At 43.8% G+C, this 21,014-nt stretch overlaps 2 long non-coding RNA genes across 2 annotated transcripts in view; both read right to left on the bottom strand.

Annotated features, from left to right (window-relative positions):
* Nucleotides 1-6,410: 6,410 nt before the first annotated feature.
* LOC139048421 (uncharacterized) lies at nt 6,411-7,417 on the bottom strand. The gene is made up of 2 exons (XR_011507692.1): nt 7,318-7,417; nt 6,411-7,062 (listed from the first exon to the last, which is right to left on the bottom strand). It is a non-coding gene; the product is annotated as an uncharacterized lncRNA (long non-coding RNA).
* Nucleotides 7,418-20,006: 12,589 nt separating this feature from the next.
* Nucleotides 20,007-21,014, bottom strand: part of LOC135896779 (uncharacterized) — a 102,073-nt gene continuing 101,065 nt past the window's right edge. The window contains exon 6 of the long non-coding RNA XR_010562810.2: nt 20,007-20,235. This is a non-coding gene — a long non-coding RNA (uncharacterized lncRNA). The remainder of the gene's footprint in view (nt 20,236-21,014) is intronic.

The following is a 21,014-nucleotide window of genomic DNA, read 5'->3' as shown; positions in this document are numbered from 1 at the left end:
GTTTCAAGCTATGTTTTAATTCTTACAGATCTGCAATGAATGCTGTCAACTAACCGGTGTACCACCTGATAACGCACCCGCCGTGGTTGCTCAGCGGCTATGGTGTTGGGCTGCTGAGCACGAGGTCGCGGGATCGAATCCCGGCCACGGCGGCCGCATTTCGATGGGGGCGAAATGCGAAAACACCCGTGTGCTTAGATTTAGGTGCACGTTAAAGAACCCCAGGTGGTCAAAATTTCCGGAGTCCTCCACTACGGCGTGCCTCATAATCAGAAAGTGGTTTTGGCACGTAAAACCCCAAATATTGTTATTACCTGATAACGCATTGCTGAAAGCACTGAACGACTGCAGCGACCATATTGTCACGTGGTCGTGACGTCAAAGAACACAGTAGAAATACTGTGAAAGGCAAAACTAGCTTTTATTGGGCGAACCTGTGCCCACAAAACAGGCTACACTAAAAGCACAACGAGAGCGGCGAACACAGTCGGCGATCGTCGTAAATCTGATCAGCGGGTCAAGCGCGTAGGCTTTTATACAGCAATCATCGAATGTTCCAGATTAAACGTTGGGACCCGCATGCCTTCTAAAATGTGCTACACCATTCGTGTCAAGCGATGAAATCAGATAACACAACGTTCGGCGACAACAGACAGCCGATAGAAGCATCGATAACTTTCCAGAAACTTCGGATACATGTAGGCGCGTCCCGCGCTGTGCGATAACATTTGTTCGGCGGCAAAACTTGTCGCCCGATAAAGACAAGTACACGTGCCAATATTCTAAATGCAGCAAGGCTCAAGCGAGCAGCGCAGTCAACTCTGTGCACTATGCTGGCAGAAATGGCTGTGGAGAACAGAATTGCGAGAAACTGTAAGTCGTTAAGGCTCAAGGTAATGCGTTCTTCTAGGGGGCCAAGCACACAAATTCTTTTCCTGCATTGTATTGCAGTTAGTGCATTGCCAGTGTTTATAAGCAGCTTTGGAAAAATAGAAGTTTGAGGAGTCCAGGGATATATGTACCATATTATACTTTTCCGGCATCAGCACACCTCATGATGTAGGTGCATAGTCAGATTGAGCACATTTTGCCTCTTATGACACTGTTAATTGCTGTGACATATAATGTTCGGCTAGCAGTGTTCACTGGCAATAACCCTTTCAGTCCTAATGCTGTCTTATCAAGATGCAGCTCTTAAATATCGTGATAACAACTAAGTTACAAATATTGAATATGGTACTGATTATGAATGTAAGCTTCTACTAATGCTAAACGGATAATCACTGTAAGGCAAATAATGCCAAACAACAGTATCTTAAAAACATAACACCATGTTTCACAAAAAGGCAGAAGTGTTGCTCTGTATCATCGCTGCTATTTAGTGTTCTTGTTTTCATTAGAAGGACCTTAGATCAATAACAGTGTCACCTACTTCTCTAACAATTTTAATTTTTTTTCGTGAAATAATGCATCTAAACTATTAAATTTTATATTCAACTTTTTGTCTAACGGTGATGACTGGCCTGACGTCACTTAAATATCATCCTACAGGCTGACATTTCTTCTGAGTTTGCTTTGTGTTTGCAGAGTTTTGTGCATATTGAGACCACGCACTGTCATGGCTGAAGGGATAAAGTTATGTGTTGCTCATGAGCTATATTTCAGCTTTAGTTAAGGAAGCCACAAAGTTATTTGAACATAAAACCTATTTCCATTGAATAGCTTCAGCTGACTGCTAAGGAACCGTGGAGGGCATTACATCTGCAGTATGGTACGCAGCATAAGATTCACTCTCAATTGCTCGTTTACATTGCATTAAAGTGAAACGCACTACTGAGTAACGAGGAAGCATGCCATAAAGGACAGACATGATACCATTCATTGTTTGTTATTGTAGCTTAATAATGCATTTCACTTCAACATGTATTACAAACTAGCCCCGTACTAAGGTAGGAACAGCGCTAAGGACACAAATTGAAGGCACACAGGAAAATTACGCATTGTGATGTAAGATTTTTTCTATGCGTCCTCACATAATCCATGTCTTTAGTGCTGTGTCTGCCTGAAAAGGAGTAAAAAACTAGCTGATGTGTTCGTATGAACTAGCCCAATCCTTAAGCTTTCTACAATTAGCATTACATATTTCTATGATAACTATGAACGAGAAGAAAGGGGGGTTAACTGAGGGGCCCGATTTTTATTAGTCATGTCATAAGAAGCCAACAAACACTGACACCAAGGACAACATAGGGGAAATTACTTGTGCTTAATAAATGAAAATAAAGAAACGATGAATTATTGGAAATTAAAGTGGATGAAAAAACAACTTTCCGCCGGTGGGAACCCAACCCACAACCTTCGCATTTCGCGTGCAATGCTCTACTAATTGAACAAATAGTTACCAATTGAATGAATGAACCAATTGAACAAATAGAACAACCTTCGCGATATGCGAAGGTTGTGGGTTCGGTTCCCACCTGCGGCAAGTTATTTTTTCATCCACTTTAATTTCCACTAATTCATCGTTTCTTTATTTTTATTTCTTAAGCACAAGTAATTTCCCCTATGTTGTCCTTGGTGTCAGTGTTTGTTGGCTTCTTATGATATGACTAATAAAAATCGGGCCCCTCAGTTAACCCCCCTTTCTTTTCGTTGATTACATAACGAGGGTCTCGAATCTGGCAACATTGATGCCTTCAGGTAGCATATGTGGGTTTATGGACCAGTTGCTTTCACCCAAAAAAAGGTCACGTTCTCGTGACGCCTGCGGCAGAAAGGACGTTCCACGTCCGCCGCCAAGGTCTGAGTGGTGGCTCTGGCTAACACTCCCAGGGTTCTACTAGGACACATAAATACCCAAGAAAGTGGATGGGAAAATGACGCCGTGGTAACTCAATTGGTAGAGCATCGCACGCGAAATGCGAAGGTTGTGGGTTCGGTTCCCACCTAGGGCAAGTTGTTTTTTCATCCACTTTAATTTCCATTAATTCATCGTTTCTTTATTTTCATTTATTAGGCACAAGTAATTTCCCCTATGTTGTCCTTGGTGTCAGTGTTTGTTGGCTTCTTATGACATGACTATGAAATCTAAAGTAATTTGAATCAGTGTCTGTATTTTATGCCTTTGAAATACATAGTTATTGATAAAGTTTGTCTAAAACAAAAAAAAACAAAGATCAATAGGAAATGAATAAGGAAGGTTTTCATGTTCGATCCAACCATAGAAAGCCTATGGTTCAACAAACATGTTTCACAGTCAACCATTCCCAAGGGTGGTGCTAGTTAACACTCCCAAGGTCATATCTAATAAACATACATAAATGCTGAGCGAGGTGAATAGGAGAAAATAGCCTCCATCGTAGCTTAATTGATGTAGCATCACATGTGTAAGGCAGGTTACGTGGCAAATTGTTTTTTTTTGTCTACTTTTCCATTTTCTTAATCAGTTGTGCATTTCAATAAAATCATGATTTTAATTTTCCCTGTGCTTTCCTTGGTCTAGATATTCGTTGGCTTTACACACTCTTGATTAACAAAGTCTGGCCCCTTCGTTCCCCTTATTTATGTTTGAACCACTTGCAGTACATTTCCAGATGTAAGCATCATACATCAAATGGCTAAACAACACATCTTGCAAATATCCTTATTGTAGACAGCTATATGCAGTTACTATTTGTTCAATGCCCATTTAGTACTGGATTGTGCCACTGAGATTCCTGAAGTGTACTGCTGAAGTGGACTGTACGAATCTTATAAACTGTTAGTGCTTGCAGTTTCGTTGCACTTGCTAATTTACTGAATAATCGCAAGCAGCGAAATTGGTCAGCAGCTGCAGCACTTTCACTGGTGTCATTTTTCTCTTCAGATGCAAGAGGCGTGGGCGCTCTGATGGTTCTACCATTCCTTGTCAATGAGCGAGGGGACGACATGTTCACAAAAATGGTTAGAACTTTGAGCTGTCAGCATGATAAGTACATAATATCCACATGGGGCCATAAAAATAATGTAGAACTGTGGGGAAATTTGGGAGCTAGAAAACCACTAAGATAAACAATTGAAGTATAGCCTTAAATTGAAATTGCGTAATTATGTTAACTTACTCAATAAGGCATAAGAAGTATCAAGTAATTTATCCTCGTGCGCAGGCACTTTATCTATGCCATTCTATGTACTCGGATTATTAGCGTGACTTTTTGCTGGGCTTTGAAAACATTGAAAGTAACAAGGGAAACCATTCATGCTCTCTACCTAATAGAGATTATCAAAGGAATTATATCTTGTTGTGCAATCATCCATGGATACACATATGATCTTGCAAAATTAAGTTATTAAAATTGAACTCCAGCATATTGCATTTTTTGTAGCACACTAATATAGGCACTTTGGCTTTTGAAGTAAATGCTTAGGACTGTTCTGCCCTAATTTCTTGTAATACCGTATTTTACTTGCATAATGATCCACTTCCATAATAATCGCAGCCATGAATTTTGTTCTCAAAGTTCGATTTTGTTCCTTTCCTATGTAATGATCACACCCCGAACTTTCCGCAGTCATATGTCGTGCGCCAAGTCCAGCTAATGATGATCGCGCTTAACATCTGTCGAATGCTGTCGAATGCTATGCGAACAACACTTCAAGACATACCAAGCAGTCTGCACGCCCGAACATTCTTAAGCAGATGCCCCATTTCGCTCCTTTCATCACTTTCCGCACTTGCATGAAAAAAGGCTACAACCAAGCTCACCTTGGCTTTATTATTTATAGGCTTTATAATGGTTGTGGTCAACAAGAACAAAAAAGGTACTTTTCAATTCTTCTCACCTGCACTTGTGGGCATGCAACAAATCGCGAGTGGCAACGATAGTAGCCACGTTTTCACTGATACGTTAGAAGTGTACCCTATTCATATGCCGATGCTTGTAACACAGCTAAGATATTCGCCTACCCATAGTGGAAGCATGCCATATCAAGATAGCAGTGAAGGCATATGCCACAGTTTCCGCAGCGTGCCCACCATGTGTTTCTGTCACTGGCAGCTAAGCGCGCCCATCTCTCGTTCTGTTTCCTCAAAGTGGTCCTGGCTACGTTATTGCCACAAATTTGCCGATAGTAACAATATTATGCATTACTGATACGGAAGAAACTGTGTCAATGCATATAATGTACTCACGAGAAGAAGAAAAAATCGCATTCGGCGCGTCTGGCTTGCTCCGCCAGCCACCATTTTTGTTTTGGTGTCCCGCACTGTTACAGTGGCAGCCGCCTATGTGTTGACCTGTTGTCATCCCGCAGCAAATGCGGGATAAATAAAAATGTTTTCTTTTCGCAGGAAATATAACCGGCGTAATGATCGCACCCCTGAATTTGCATCAATTTTTTTGGCAAGAAAGTGTGCTCATTATGCAAGTAAATGCGGTATAACAAACCATTTCTCCCTACTTCAAACAAAAACTTACACTTTTGATCTTTTGCACTGCTCAAGTTTTCATTTGGACAACCCTTCACTAAAATAAAAGTCAGTTTTTTAATATGTCACTGAGCAACCCCATTTGTTTTTGTGCCCCAAGAATTTATGTTCTTTATATGTTTGATTTGCGGACACCGGTACAGGAGTTTGCCCACCCCACATTACTGTACAGTCGTAAAATTTATGAGCGTGAACACGGGAAAGCGTGCCGAACTGTACAATCAGCGCAGTCTAGCGGACGCTGGCAGTAACTTCGCGAACGAGATATTCGCGGCTAAGGCTGTTAGATCAGCGGATGCACTCCCAGCCAGCTCCCGCTCACAGTCTACTTCGCGCAGCGATAACGGATAACTGATAAGAAAGGCGCGGGCACTAAGCGGCTGTCACTTTCCCATGCATGCGCAAAGCGATAATCTGATGCGGGTTCCCAGCCGCTAAAGCAACATGTGTTCCTTTCCAAAAGGAGTGCCTGGATCTTGGGCGTGCGAATTTGTAACCAATGGCAAGGAAACCTATGCATATGGTCATTTTGATGTTATTACCATTTCATCGCCGCTCAGATATTCTCAACAGTGGAGTACGGTATACCTTATAATTGCAGATCGACTTTCCGGGTGCGAAAAGAAAATAATAAAATTACGTTTTAAAATAACCTTTACCAGTGGTTTCATCGAGGTGGCGCCTTCAACAGTCATGCACTACTACAACTAAAGATACGTTTTGACATCTCGAGGAATGCCATTGCTGCTTCTCTCAATATTTCGCATTGTAGTGGCCTCAGTTGTGTGAAAAATTGACCAGAAGCTAAGTCTGCGAAGACGCTCACGTTTTTCGTTCTCTTATGTGTGAATATATTTTATATATACAGATATGCTTTCAAGTAAAACACTACTGACTAGTTTGCGTGCATATATGTCAACGACAAAACACAAGCACTGCACAGTTTGCGGTTAGGAGAATCATTTTATTGAGAGTGGAGGAGAAAGAAGAATTTAGCAAAAATCAACTGCTACTCGCACTACAGTGAGAACTGTGGAAAGCATCCTGCACTTAAGGTAACTGTGAACATTTTCGCCTGCTTCTAGTAGCGAGTAGCACAGCCTTTTAGGCGAATGACATCAGCCATCCTCTTCGGTAAAGAAGAGTAGAGGGAGGCAACAAATGCGCCATCTTCACGGAGCCGCTCCCATTCTTCTTGCACCGCTTGCCAAAGGCCGTCAGCATTCGTACTTTGAAGCGGACGCCGCACCAAGCGTTGCTTCATCCGCCCCCAAACATTCTCTATAATATTCAGGTCAGGACTTTTTGGAGTCCACTGCAGGACCTCTACACTTTCGTCTTCCAGCAGCTCCTTGACACGGCGAGACGTGTGTATAGGGGAAAGGTCCTGTTGAAAGATGAAACTGCCATTGGGAAAGGGTCCTTGGCGAGCGTAAGGCAGCATAACGTCCTTTAGAAGTTCGCTGTAACGGGCGGATGTCAAGTGGCCCTCGATACGGACCAGCGGTCCCAGTCCGAGATGCGAGAGGGCTCCCCAGGTATTTACTGTTGTGCGGCCGCTTGCGGCTACGCTTTGAATATTGGTCGGATGGTGCCTGCAAATAAAGAGTGTGCGCACGGACAATAAGCACAAATGTGCAAAGAGGATATAAAGCTTCTTGAATGAGACTGGCGAACACTAAACTGATTCTAGCATTTGCAGGAGAAGATTTCAATTTCGAGCTGCAGTCGACATCGTTAATTAAGAAGCCATTGATTGGGTGAAGCTTTTCTCCTCTTCCTCCTCCTACATTTAGGACAATTCTATTGAGACTACTCAACGGGAAATAAAATACAAATGCAAGCATCACCTCTCGTTTTCTAGCCGCCAGACTCTCTTCCTTTGGGCTTGTTTGGTGCAAAAGGTGGATTCATTTGTAAATATTACTCTTTTCCACTCCTCAGACGTCCAGGACACGTGTTGTTCTGCAAACTGGAGTCGCTTGCACTTGTGCGTACTGTTGAGGAAGGGCTTCTGTGCGGCGACGCGACTGTGCAAGCCCGCTTCTTTCAGCCGGTTCCGCACAGTGGCTGGGTGGGCATTGACTCCGGTATTTTCCATGATTTCATTCGCTGTCTGAAAAGGATCGTCTGCCACAGCCGCAATGATCAATTGATCCTCCTCTTCCGTCGTTGCTCTTGGTCGGCGCCGGTGTGGAGCATCGCCGATTCTTCCTTCTGTCTTATAGGCTTGACATATTCTGTTGACAGTCTTGAGCGGTCGGCCGGTCATAGCCACAATAGACCGTTGGCTGTATTCTTTCAACGCTAGGTCAATGATGTGCCGTCGCTCTTCGTCGGGTACACGCGCCATGGTGTGGCTCCCGAAGAAGTGAAAGAAAACCGCTCAAGGAATGTTTTTATACGCAAAACTGTATCAGCGTTATCAAAGCATGTGTGTTTTATTTTATGATCAAGAAATTCAACCAATCACAAACGTCTGAACCAGCGAGCGACGCAGAGCTCTTCTTTCGGCCGTTTTTAGCTGCACGGGCCCTTTCACTCGGTTACACTGGGAACGCCGACGGCGGCGCGGTTAAACCAAAGGACGGGCGCATAAGAGCTGCGCTGTAAACAAAAGCACAAAAACTCCAGAGTTGGACAGCACGTCAGTATTCTTATCGTTACGCGCTCGGCATGTAGGGTTCATATCAGTGCGCCTTTTTTGACCTGTTATCACCACGTGTTGCAGATAGCTAACGCAGCAGATTGCGGGTCTAGAAGGGACAACAGACCGCATTGGTGGCAGGGAGTGCATCCGCTAATCTAACAGCCTTAGCCGCGAATATCTCGTTCGCGAAATTACTGCCAGCGAGCGCTAGACTGCGCTGATTGTACAGTTCGGCCCGCTTTCCCGTGTTCACGCTCATAAATTTTACGACTGTAAACTGGCGACAGCCCCATGTCTTCCGAGGCCATGTGTGTGAACCCATGGTGTGTGCCCATGGAAACTTTTTATAATGCTCCGAATGCTCTATTATTCACATTGGCTATGATTATGGCGATAATTATGTACGCGAATAGGATTGCCACAAATTTAAACAATTTTTTCTCGTTCGCGTACATACAGCGGCAACAGGCTTGTGCTGTGCGTCCGTCTGTTCTTCAAGCCACCTTCGCCGTCGTCAGGCGACTTTCTCGTCCTCAACAGCAGCATGGCTATCTGGCGAAAATAAAGATTTTTATATCACAATACCGATGCAGCTACAACTGGGTCAACATTTAATATTCACTCATCTTAAATGCGTATACTTGCCGACGATATTTACTGCCTAATTTACAAGAATACGGAACATAACGCACTTCAACACGACTTCGTACGTATTCGTGAGTGGCATAAATCCTGGTAGATCACAATTAACATTTCCAAGTGCAAATTTATCACAGTTAGCAGTGGCCCTCACTGCTCGAGCTAACTGTATATAACTGGCGAATACATTGTGGAGACTACTCCACCGTACAAATACTTAAGAACGAATCTTTCTTCTCACGGACATGTTTCAATCTTTTCTAGCACATACGGGTCATGATGCTGTTTATGCCGTAACCTCCACGAGTCTCCCTCCAGTGTACGTCAACTAGTATTTCTCGATTTCACTCGCTCTCAACTTGAGTTCGCCCTCAATTTGGCCGCTGTATCGACAATATCTTATCGATATGTAAGAAGCCATTTATAACAGATCCAGTCGGTTCAAAGCACACATTTGCCGCTACCACTTCAGGATAACCACAATAAAACATGATTTAAACTGCTCGTCATAACATTTTTATTTTATAGCTATTTCGCAATTTTGCTGACAGTAGTATGACATCATCCATACATCATAATCTCGCTTATCGAATTTCAAGTATACTCCACAAGAACTCTTGCTTAGTGCGCCTCTACGGTGATACTGACGCGCTCATCTCGTCTAGGCACTCTACGTTTATGAAATTGCATTTTCGATAACGCTGAATGTGAGTGAGAGTACATTAAACTTCGCGACAACTTTCAATAGCATATTTAGGCCCTAAAACCTGATATACCTTATTTGCCGCAGCAACCATTCCCTCTTTCTATAGTAGTGTTATCGATGTGTCCATCTTTTTATTCTTCTTTACGTGAAAGCGATCTTTTGTGATCTTTTCTCTCAGAAGCACTATTTGCTTTGCGTTATATGCGCGTTTCAGTTCTTGTTGAGTTTTTGTTTTAGATACTGTCGTCGCTCCCTCGCTTCCATAGTGTGTTTCGTGTTGTTGTTGGGTTTAGATAATGAAACTGTTGTTTTGTGATGTTAAGGGGTCATTTCTTTAGATTTTTACGTATCTGTACTTTCCCGTTTGCGTTACAGTAAAGAATCAGGCTGTGCCACAACGGCTAGTGACTAAACTTGTGCACGAATTGCTAAATATTTTGGTGCCAGTGACAGTGACAGGCGAATGGTCTCTTGCAAAATACATAAAAACGTGTTTTGTTTCTTCTATATTCTCTTCTCAGCTAAATAAACCAAGGTATTTGGGAACAACTGCAGCAGCTGCAACGGCGTGCCCTTCGAAGGGCATGTCATCAACAAGCCATGCCCGCCATGCGGTACTTTACATAACTTGATCAAAATAAAGGCAGTGCATGAAGAAGCATGTGTTGCGTTTGTGGCATTTGTACAAATGAAAGAACACAAAAGACCTAAAACCAAAGATCGCTTGCACCTTGTTTAAAGCTTCGATCAATAAATTTGGTACGTCGCGGCCTTTCATTTATTTCATTTGTTACTTATATCATAGCTTCATATTGTTAGTTACTATATCGTGACATCATCAGTTACTGTATAAGTAGCCGTACCTGTTTAAAAGAAAAAAAGCATCAGGGCCCGTATTCACATAAATATTTCAACACTTCTCTGTTGAAGCTTTTATGTTGTGATTGGTGTCATCGTGGTGACTTCTCTACACACATATATATGAGAATATGAATGACATGTCTTCAATGACTTGAGATGAGATGCGTGATATAAAGACATGTCATGCTAATCATGACACGAACTACACAGTATGATATCTCATCTGTATCATGTTCTGACCTGACAAACATTACGTTAAATGAATTACATGAATGATATTCATGCCATGCCATATTTGACTTAGCATGCACGACATAACATGCATGTGATGCCATATCATGCACCCATATTATTCACGTATCGTGTAAGATTAGTATCCTGCCATGCGCGCATGCCGTGAGTGCATGTATTTTTAATCATGTTCTCGAGCTGGTTCAGTGGCCAATGTTATTAACTAGCTTGTGCCAGTAGGTTGTTGCGCGACGTCATTGTGCTGCTATGGTTGTTGCATTGTTCTCATTCTAACTTAGTCCTCCGACTGTCGCTACTGACTCACGCGCACTAGCAGCGCTCCAACAATGTGGTTGGAGTGAGATCCGGGCATGTCATGCGTTGGGCCTCGTATGATGGTCATGATCATTTGAACACTGATTCAAAAACACGTTTCCCACGTATGTTGATGTGCGAAAGCCACAAGGTATTGCGCCCGATCCGCTAAGCGAACTAATTGCAAAATTCTTCGCATAACATCAATTCCCAATGTGCGAGGCATCTGCAGAATGTTCGTGCATTTTCGCCAAAAACATTTCTCTGCAGGGACGCCAACCAATTCTCATAATACATTTAGTAAAATCGGCGTCACGATGAAAGAGCATGCGATCCAGGTAATGCATAACAAGACGGTTATAGAGCAACAACGTGCTCTAAAGTCTGTGTCCTGTTTCATCAAGGGAACTCTCCAAAAGACGACTCGCAGGTTGCGTGATCTGAATAAGGCATTCCTTAGGTTATGCGTTTTTGAGCCTAGCTCACTGATGCAACCTCTTGAGCAAAAGTAACTCCTTCGAATTAGCTGAGCAAAAGCAACCTAAACATTTGAGGCACAAATGGCAAGCGAAAGAGAAAAAAAAGATCTCTGTATCTATCCTAGTTTGCTATCGGTTCCAGCTCTGTAGTTTTATTAGCTTTCTAACCAAACTATTTCTCCTTTTTGCAACTGTATCAGAGGCTGGAAAATGGTAAACACATCTAAGGGAAAAAAAGCAGCCTTTGGGACTGCGTTCACTCTGGTAGCTACAGTTTAAAATACAAATGCGATTCTACTACCTATTTTTAATCTAATGCGCAAACTAAAACAATCTTGTCCTTAACTGAGATACCTTCTATATCGTATAGGCGATGCTCGAAAAGTGAAACGATTCGAGCGAGAAAGATAAACTGCTACTTCCATATATTGCTTACTTTATTCCTTATTTAGCTTCACCTGTTAAATTCGCCTGATAACGCAGTTATTTTGTCAAAATTACCTAGAGAGCGAGTTGCTTAGACCAAATCAAAACTGTTGTGGAAAGCGACGAAAGGACAGTATTTAAGCACACGGGTAATTATCTCACATGGTTCAGCCATAGCACTTGTGAGCACAAAATTAATATACTGTATAGGCAAGTACAGGGGCAAGGTAGACAACACAGCTACGGTTTCATATTATTTTAGAAAGTTCTTATATCAATTTCGTCAATTGTTAAACAAGAAGACAATTTACTTCAACTTTACTTGAGAGAACAGTTCAGAACATATTTCTCCACCGAAAAATTCTATCGACACAACAATTCTATTTTCGTTCATTGTACATTAACCTTCGGTATCGAACAGACTGTCAATGGCAGAACACCAATTTCTATAATTTAAAACGCACAGATCTTTCAATAAATTCTAATGTGCAAATTTTCAATGTTTGTCAGCAAAATACTCAAGGAGTTTCAGCGAACGCACAACACACTTTCGAAATGCTATGTTCACATTAAACAACTGAAATATATCCTTCCAAACAGTGACCAACATTTCTTTTGGCTGAAGGCCGCAATTTTTTTAAGGAATAGCGCACGATGAGGAACAACAATAGCTGAATAATTATGCTCAAGGCTCCTAATAAGGCCACCAACATTACACTTTCACAGTATATTGCCACTCCTTGCAACAAGCATTACTGGATTTGAAAGCAGACGAAGACGCTTATGTCCGCGTGCTAGCAAGTATTTTGACGGATGAGAGTGATGAAGCAGACAAACACCCATAGAGCAGCCTGCCGCGCTTGGATTTTTTTCTTTTTGTGTGTATGTGTGTGCGTGCTCGGTTGACGGCTTGAGAGTCAGACTGAACAGTTCAACTAAGGGTCGGCTGTATTTCTAGAACGTGACATTTCTGTTGGAGCTTCGGGGTAACGTTTACACATACAACAGACCCTTCCAAGCAGCAGGAACCCCCTGATATTGTACAATCTTCTGAGGAAACAATGGCCACGGTGGAAGATATGCAGGTAACACGTTACTTTAAGAAGGTATGCGTGTCACACTTTATTTCCAGGAGAACTTTTCCGAAGGGGTGAAAGACTCGCTGGACGACTTTTGGGCTCGTGGCAGCTTTCACTAAGTGGGAAGACAAAGCGAAACTATGGAGCGTGTATTTAAGCCTCGAGGACGGTGCTCTCACCTAGTTCGAAAACTGCAAACAGGCATCGACATTATAGCGTCTGTTGCGTCGGTGACCCTTGGAGGCCAATACCGATCTCTGTTTGCAGAGAGCGAGCAGAGCATGCCCTCCATTGGCACGCTCATAATCCTGATGAAAATGTGACAGTGTGCTTGGAAGATTTACACGTCTCATCAAGCGAGCCTATCCTAGCATGTCGGTGTACAAGAAGCTCCGTCATTTGATCCGAGGCGTGAAAGAGCAACTTTTCGGTGAACATATTCACAGTCCATCGAGGACGGCTGCCGAGTTCCTCACAGAAGCCGTTGCCATGAAGAAGCCGCTACAGCTGCAGTCGAACCATTACAACAGACAACTAAATGCTCCCTCGGCAATCGTCGATTTAGAAGCTTTCGCGACTGACATTCTAGTGCTCCTGGGGATTATACGTTTGGTAATTTGCGACCAGCTGTAACAGCTACACTGGGCGCAGCAGTGTTAGGCCTATTCTACGGTGGTATCGTGCATCGTTATGCGGTGCATGCACTCGGAGTACCTCTAACTCACCGCGAAAAAAACACCCCAGGCGAGTGAATTTCGGCACGCGACTTACGCTGACACGTAGAGGCTCAGTTTTGCTACATCTATACCACCATCTAAGGAGAGTGATTTTCAGCGTTTGGCTCCATAATGCTCTACAATTGGCAGAGGCGGCTCCTTGATTTAAAACCACTCACTCTGTTAAACGTAAATTGGGCTTTGGCGCCCCGCCGACCGACGAACACTTTGGTTTCATTGTGGTGAGGCGGGACAAATATACAGAGAGTGCCTGTACCACCAACTTGAGCCTGAATGTTTTGCTGCCAATTTACCCCCCCCCCCCCCCCCCCTTCAGACAGAGGGCACCCGAAATCTAAGTGTTGATCACCAAACAGCGCACTCTGCCGTCCACCTACACGCTAGATGGTATCGCCATCACAAGGGCGATTCCATCCAAGTAGGTCAAGCACATCGAGGATAAGCAGGGACGGTCTCGGAGCCCTCGCCTGGAAAACCTATGTCAGCTACCCCTTTGAGGCGAGGTCACTGATACTCGAGGCGGTGAAGACATCCAATTGACGTCACTTAGGCCCGATGGACATTCGATGACGCCTATACCCAGAAGTTCTACGGCGCCTGCACCTAAGCTTCGAGACAAGTTCTCAATAAACTAATCTGTGCTAATCAATGATAAAAATGCGAGTGCGCTAGTAGACAATGGTACTGATTACTCAACTATTAGTGCAAAATAGGCGAACGTTCTCAAGAAAGTAATTATGCCAAGGACAGGCACGCAAGTTCGCACAGCTGGCGGACACGTCGCACCGCTTGGCGAGAGCACTGCTGGAATACGAATCCCAAATTTCTTGTTTCTCGATAGGTGCGTCGTTATGGATGTGTTGTTCCGTAATTTTATACTTGTAATGGGTTTTCTCCGCGAATATGGTGCTATCATCGCCCAAAGGAAGGGTTGCATCACTTTTGGTACGAGGAAAGCTGCGATCCGAGGTGATGCGTGCCACCATATGGCCGGTCTTCGTGTTTGCAACGACAGGATCACGTTAGCACCCCGATCGAGAGTTATGGTTCAGTTGATATGTGAAGGGACGCACTTTGGTAACGTCCTAGCAAAGTTAAAATTTCCCTTTTGCTGACTAGAAATTTGTGGGGTACGAGGTATTTTTGATGGTCCAGATGGGCGAGCTGTGTAATCGCTTACAAATTTTACCAGTGAACATCGGCTCTTATTTCGCAGCACCGCCATCGCCCACGACGAAGCCTTGGAGGACGTCATTGAGTGTTTTTAGTATGAAGAGATTCATCATCATCATCATCAGCCTGGTTACACCCACTGCAGGGCAAAGGCCTCTCCCATACTTCTCCAACAACCCCGGTCATGTACTAATTGTGGCCATGCCGTCCCTGCAAACTTCTTAATCTCATCCACCCACCTAACTTTCTGCCGCCCCCTGCTGCGTTTCCCTTCCCTTGGGATCCAGTCCGTAGCCCTTAATGACCATCGGTTATCCTCCCTCCTCATTACATGTCCTGCCCATGCCCATTTCTTTTTCTTGATTTCAACTAAGATGTCATTAACTCGCGTTTGTTCCCTCACCCAATCTGCTGTTTTCTTATCCCTTAACGTTACACCTATCATTCTTCTTTCCATAGCTCGTTGCGTCGTCCTCAATTTGAGTAGAACCCTTTTCGTAAGCCGCCAGGTTTCTGCCCCGTAGGTGAGTACTGGTAAGACGCAGCTATTATACACTTTCCTCTTGAGGGATAATGACAACCTGCTGTTCATGATCTGATAATGCCTGCCAAACGCACCCCAGCCCATTCTTATTCTTCTGATTATTTCTGTTTCATGATCCGGATCTGCCGTCACTACCTGCCCTAAGTAGATGTATTCCCTTACAACTTCCAGTGCCTCGCTGCCTATTGTAAATTGCTGTTCTCTTCCGAGAGTGTTAAACATTACTTTAGTTTTCTGCAGATTAATTTTTAAACCCACTCCTCTGCTTTGCCTCTCCAGGTCAGTGAGCATGCATTGCAATTGGTCCCCTGAGTTACTAAGCAAGGCAATATCATCAGTGAATCGCAAGTTACTAAGGTATTCGCTATCATCTTTTATCCCTAATTCTTCCCAATCCAGGTCTCTGAAAACCTCCTGTAAACACGCTGTGAATAGCATTGGAGAGATCGTATCTACCTGTCTGACGCCTTTCTTTATTGGGATTTCGTTGCTTTCTTTATGGAGGACCACGGTGGCTGTGGAGCCACTATAGATATCTTTCAGTATTTTTACATACGGCTGGTCTACACCCTGACTCCGTAATGCCTCCATGACTGCTGAGGTTTCGACAGAATCAAACGCTTTCTCGTAATCAATGAAAGCTATATATAAGGGCCGGTTATATTCCGCACATTTCTCTATCACCTGATTGACAGTGTGAATATGATCTATTGTTGAGTAGCCTTCACGGAATCCTGGCTGGTCCTTCGCTTGACAGAAGTCTAAGGTGTTCCTGATTCTATTTGCGATTACCTTAGTGAATAGTTTGTAGGCAATGGACAGTAAGCTGATCGGTCTATAATTTTTCAAGTCGCTCAATCGATCAATCCTCGGTTTCAGGCATTGACATCACTAACGAGCTTCTGGAGGATAAAAAGCAGACAACGCACAAAGTGTTATATGAATGCAAGGCCCGATCTGTTGGTTCATTAATGTTAATCAAATGTAACTCTCGCAATACAGAATAATCGCCTACGATGAAGCACGTCCTATTCACCAGCAGCCGTATAGCGTCTCGCAGAGAAGGCAAACCAAATAGTGCATAACCAAAAGATTGAAAATGGTAGTATCCAGCGTTCAAGCAGTCAGTGGTCGCCAACGGTCCTAATCGTCGAGAAGGACGGCACCCTTCGTTTCTGTGTTGATTGCCGAGTCTCAACAACCTTACAACAAAATACCTTTCGCCCCTGCAGGGAATGACATAAGCAATGAACGCGTCTGTCCTGATTCCAAAGAGAACTGTGGCTCTGGCCGCTTTTGGAACCCCTACAAATGAGAATAGTGTCTTCCTGGTATTGTGCGCGTACTACCGCTGCTCCACAAGCATTTTTCAGACATTTCCGCACCGTTTACGTGTCTTACAAAAGACGATGCACAGTTCATTTGCAGCTCTGGACAAGAAAGGGGTTTCATCGAGCTCCGACACCACCTATCGACGCCGCCCGTTCTTGGACATTTTGACGGAGAGGCGGAGAATGAATTTGATACAGACGCCAGTAAAATTGGCTGTCTGTAGTATCCACATACACCGCTACGGGCATCTTTGGTGGTCTTTACCAAGGCGCCAACTGGGTCGTACGAATATAAAGAAACAACAGTGCATCGAGACGCAACACTACAGCCCCCACCACTGACAAGTACAACCTCCGCCACTGGTCAGGAGATCGGGTTATGGTCTGTACCTCTGAAGACTGGAAATGCCTGTGAGGAAATCTACGGCGGTACTTCGAACTTTACAAAATGTTGCGCCCAGGGAATGACGTCAATTACGAACAGAGGTGGGTAGTTAGCATAGGAGAGTGTCATAAAAGCTAGTAGGCGAATGGGAGATAGTGCATCAGATAGCTGGGCACGGATGGCTTCTTGCACGGCCGGAGTCAGCATTGGGGTAGGTTTATGGCTGTGAGAGAATAGCGACAGCTGGCGGACCACTTCCTCTCGAATGAAATCCTTCAGAAGTACGAGAGTCGAATGATCAAAATAGTAAGCGGCAACTGCTATGACCCAGATGGAGCCAGCCTGTGGGACGTTTTGGCGGGCGATGTTACGTTGGGGCGCAATTCGTCGAAACTCTGACACAGGTTGAAGAGAACGATGACGCTGATTGGAGTCTCGGCAAAGAGCATTTGAAATGCGTTGTCCTCAGGGGCCTTCAGATTATGTTGGATTAACACAGCTGCAAAAGTCCGATACATCCTCAAGATAGCTGAGAAAAGTATCGCGTGGCTGCTTTGCTCGCTGGCGTATACTGTGTTCGGCGTGTAGCTTGCGGACAGCGGGAGGGCAATAGAATTCGGTGAAATACATTTATGTCCTGAATGCGAACCAACCAGAAATGTCAGGTTCGGGATTCTTAAATCATATCAGGGTTTGCGACGCAGCAAAGTAAAATATAATATTATGTTTCATCTGGTCGTGTCGCGTATTATGAGCGCTTACACTTTCACAGGAGGGCAGGCAGTCTTTGACAATGACAGGAGCAGCCATGAGTTCAGTTGGTGCGTTCGCCGCGTCAGTGATGGGGGGCGGGGCGACTGGGAGCGAAATTCTAGCGTGTTTTGAAGGATTCCAGTAACCTATACCAAATTCAATTGATTTAGTTACAAAGCTGCTAATCAGTCTAGGAGCAGCATAGCAGCAGCGATCAACGTTCTCTCTCATCATCACCACACTGGTCGTCATCGTGGTCTTCGAGTGACCAGCGAAAGCACGACGCGCGCCTGATTGTTAACATTATGAAGGCGCGTTTCGGGTGAATGTTTCCGCTCCTGGCTAGCAAATGCGGGCGCGGTCAGTTGCGCCATCTACGAAAACTTCTCGTTCTGTTTATTACAAATTACGCATTGAAACCATGCTAGGTGGCTGCAGAAATAACACCTCATCGTTTCGTAAAATACCTGTGGCTTTTGTGACGGACCTTAATCTATTGAACACTTGTTTATTGAAACTAGAGATGCCATTTTATCCTGGGATGTCCTGCAGAGAAATTTTCAAAAAATATTTTGAAGTAAATTTTCACAGTATCTGATATCTTGTTATTTCATGTGATTATGCACCATAGGATATGATTTTAATGATAGGCCTGCATAGCCTGTGGAAAACTTATGCAACACCGCAGTGCAGCAAGAAAATTTTATGAAGATTGCCCTCCGTTCAAATGATTAGGAACATAAAGAAGAATGTCAGCCGGATTGTTATCAACTTTTGATTAGGTGTTTAAGTTCTCATTTGAAGTTTTACTTGTGATGGAAGGTGTTGTTCTGTGTGGCGCTTTCTTTGTATGTACTGCTGGGTGACCTGTCATTAGGTGTGACCATATGGTACTCACAACATTGCAAATGGTTCCTGTACGTACATCATTTTGTTGACTATGATATGTACTATAATAAAGGAAGTGTTCGCGTGGTTCACTGGCAGAGTGGCTGACTCCCGGGCAGCGGGCCCGGGTTTGATTCCGGTCGTAACTAGGTATTTTTCTTATCTCATTCCCGCCGACAGCTGCGACGGACACCATTCGCTGACATCGTCAACCGAAACTACTAGTGAAATGAGTGACTAACCCCTTACGCTGCGAAAGCACTGCATTCTCTCCTGTCGGTAGTTAGCACCTGGTTTCAGCCCGCAAGGTAATTGCAAGGAAGAAGAGGTGCAATCCTGAGCGTCAACAATTCAGACATGGCAATCGTGGTAATCATGTTGTAACTTTTGCAATCATAAACGTACGCTACCAACATGTCTTCACCGAAAAAAATGTTTACCGAATTTGCTAGACAAGAATTGTACCGCGTAGCTTCGTCAAATAAATGTTTCGCTGCATTGCTGGAGTATCTCGTGTTTTTTCGTATATGCTAAACCTAATTCGTCATTGTAACCCCGAAAGACACCTAATCGTATCTAGCAATACGATGTTAGGCATCACCGTTATTTAATGAACATTCTTCATACCTCCCTAGAAAAACTTAAAAGAAATTATACTGAATGTCCCAGCAAGGTTTCTTGTCGGTGGTTGTCATTGCTTTGTGATAAGCATTGCCAAAATAAAGCTTTCCATGAAAGTCTAGTAGAACTGCCACTCACCTGTTGATTTTCAGTATTTCAAGATAATAGCTTTCTCTGTCTCTTTCGCGTCTTTTCTTGGTTGGTGCTCGGTTTGTTCTAATATCCTGCGTGACCTCAAAACTGTTCGCCGATGCCTCACAGGCAAAACAAAGGCACCAATGGAACGTTTGCGTGTTTTTCCCAATCAAGTGGTGGGGGTGCAATGGGAGTTCTCAGCGAATACCAACTCTGAGGCACGCGTCCTTTAGATGCTGTGCCAGACGCTGTTTAGACACTCTACTCACGCCACCCTCACTACTGCGGCTGCGGAAGCTTCTGCGATGGTAAAGGAGGATAGCAGTTGCCTTCTGTGGTGGCGGTCTCAAAGCTCACTAAGCGCTTAGCAGTGCTCTCTAAAGTGTTGCAGTAAATAGCGCCAGATCCTCATCACAATAACTCCCTCTTAGATTAGCCCTCGTATGGTGATTCAGCTTATGAGTTAATGACTGCCACAGATGTGCTGTTTGACGACGCTGTTCTCTTCCAAATAGCTCAATGAAAGAAGGAGCGTTTCCTAAATGTCCCCATTTCAACAAATAAGCACCTTCGTCGTACCATTCTTTAATTAAGCGAATTGTTATCTAGAGGCTTTTCGCTAACATTGAACATCATTGTCGATTGCATTGGTGTAGTTAATTTTTATCTTTATGCATTTCCTTCAGGCCAACAATCCTTTGTATCCTTAATCACAATTTCTGGGCTTCGGCAGTAATGGTTTAATATGAAGTCACAAGCCCAGTGCCGATTCATCACATTGCTCTTCTTGACCCAATAGGTGCAGTATGTTCTAACTGGAAAACAAGAAGTAAAACAAGATTACAATAAGTCCCTAGTTTTGGCACAATCTCGTAGTAATCATTCAAAGAGAACAAACGATTTTTGGTCCCTATGAGTTGCTACAGGAATACCCGTGCCCACAGAGAGCCTCGACACAGACAGAGAGCATATGTATAAACCAAACGGCCTTTTAATTGTTAGTTATGTCCCTTATGTTGAGCCCAATAGCTGACATGTTATCAAGCTGCCATACTTAACTATCAAATACGCCGTGTCTTAACAGCTGGAAAGATCACAAGGCGACCTAACTGTGGCCGACGAGATTCCTTGCTTTCTTTGCTTAATCTAAGCTGTGGTATTGAAATTGGATTGCTGTTTGCAGAAGCGAATATTCGGGCAGATGGACAAATTAAGGTGCACTTTGCGCCATGCTCACAAAGCAAAAGGTACGCTGCCCCTCAATCAATGGGAATTATAGTTCACCATCCCGGTTGGTCAATCCGTAGATTCAGCCTAGAAATTGCAAGTTAAAAAAAATAACGTGCTAGAACTGCTGTGAAGGTTGCAATCAGCGCTCCGGTGGAAGAAACGCCGACTAATTTTCCCTGCAGATCCAGCGACAGGCAACAAAGTTTCACCGTAACATTTTTACGACGTCGACCACTGGCTTGCATTCTCTTAATTTCGTGCTTCCATTTAAGACCATCTTTTAATAACACATTCTGCTACGGCGCCAAGCCGTCGCAGCCACACGAGCAGCTGGTTTCTCAAATAGGCCTCAGTGTCGTTGCAG

This window comes from Dermacentor albipictus, chromosome 8, assembly GCF_038994185.2.
Source record: "Dermacentor albipictus isolate Rhodes 1998 colony chromosome 8, USDA_Dalb.pri_finalv2, whole genome shotgun sequence".
In the NCBI taxonomy this organism is placed as follows: Eukaryota; Metazoa; Arthropoda; class Arachnida; order Ixodida; family Ixodidae; genus Dermacentor; species Dermacentor albipictus.
The sequence above is the reverse complement of the archived record's forward strand: the minus strand, read 5'-3'. Positions and strand labels throughout refer to the sequence as shown.